Source organism: Alexandromys fortis, unplaced genomic scaffold, assembly GCF_014885135.2.
Source record: "Alexandromys fortis isolate MF-2015 unplaced genomic scaffold, M_Fortis_MF-2015_v1.1 scaffold_3128, whole genome shotgun sequence".
Lineage (NCBI taxonomy): Eukaryota > Metazoa > Chordata > Mammalia > Rodentia > Cricetidae > Alexandromys > Alexandromys fortis.
Genome location: NW_026070990.1, coordinates 1,410 through 2,966, shown reverse-complemented (window position 1 = coordinate 2,966; position 1,557 = coordinate 1,410). Strand labels below are relative to the sequence as shown.

At 40.1% G+C, this 1,557-nt stretch overlaps 1 pseudogene; it reads left to right on the top strand.

Moving 5' to 3' along the window:
* The first annotated feature begins 215 nt into the window (after positions 1-215).
* On the top strand, positions 216-1,348 carry LOC126496358 (ankyrin repeat and LEM domain-containing protein 2-like; annotated as a pseudogene).
* Positions 1,349-1,557: the final 209 nt, after the last annotated feature.

Below are 1,557 nucleotides of genomic sequence, written 5' to 3'. Positions count from 1 at the left end.
AACAGAGGAATCTTAAATGACTGAGAAACACTGAAAGAAATGTTCAACATCCTTGGCCATTAGGGAAATCTAAATCGAAAGTACATAGAGATTTCATCTTACATCTGTCAAAATGGCTAAGATCAAAATCACAAGTGACAGCTCATCCTGGAGAGGATGCAGAACAAGGGGAAAACTAAAGAATGAGCAAAAAGTTATAAAAACCCTGTACACAGGACCTCACTGCCACATTTTGGAAAGTTATTGAGAAAGGGGAAGAACATACCTTTTCAGGTCTTATCTGGAATAATCCCCAGTATCTAATTGTATCTGAGGACAATTCAAACATTGTACAAGAGGGTTGTAGGTACAAATTCATGAATGTTACTGACAAAGAGAATCAGGCTCCGGAGTGTTAAATGACACTAGAGACTCTGGAGAACCCTAAGTTTATGTGTCTCATGCACCCAGATGATAACATGGACATGCTGCAGAAGTGCACCCTCCACATTATTGGCCATTATCTGAATACTCCTGAAAGAGTGGGATGTGATACACCCTAGCATTTTCTTTGTAACTTTGGGAATGTGGATGTCATCATTGTGCTTTCTTCAAACTTTTTGATTGAGAAAAATCCAAAAAATAAATATGGTAGAATACCTGAAGATGTAATTTGTGAAAGGAACAAAAACAAATCTCCAGAACTGAAAGAAAGGATTAGAGAATACTTCATGTATCACTACTATGGGCAACTTCTGAGAGCAGAAGACACTTTTTCTCCTGTCATTGGAGAGCTGTGGTTCTTAGAGAAGAAATCTGAAGCCTCTAATGCTGAACAATTTAGAAATATCCCCAAAGATCCTGTGATCACACTGGGAGCTTTCATTGGGGCCTCTGAGTCCATCCAAGGCAGAAGATTTCCAAAAGCTCTGGAAAACTCCTCATAAAAAAAGCAGGCTTCTTCCACAATATCACAAAATCTGACCAAGAACAAAGCATCGAGAGAGTGGGAAAGGAGCTAGAGCATGAGCTGGGGTATCCCTGCATGGAATACTGAGAATTTCTGGGATGTTTTGTTGATCTGTCTTCCCAGCAAGGCTTTCAAAGACTAGAAGAATACCTTACCCAGCAGGTAATTATCAAAATGGCTCATCAAGAAATAGGAGAAAATGAAGCCTGCCTTGAGGACAGAGCCCCCATTTGGGGTAGTGGGAAAAAGTACAGCAATGCTATCTCCGTGAAAACATTTTTAGATGGAGATGAAATTAAAAATCAGCAAAGTAGAGCTCAAAGTTAGAGTCAGCCCACAACCAATAAATTCCAAAACTTTGAATGTGAATCCCTTTCTTGGGATAGGTGGACCCTGTAGAGGCCTCAGTTGGACTTGCTCCCATAACAACAGAAGTGGGCATTGTCATCCTCTAAACTACAGGACAACAGGTAGAAGGGGACTAGAGGCCACAGTGGGGAAGAGGCCCTTCCACTTTCTGCTTCTATTTTGACTCTAAAGTTTGATAAACTGATATAGCAGAGTCTAGAAAAAGCCTTCTAGAGACATCAAATAAAAATAAGATACTG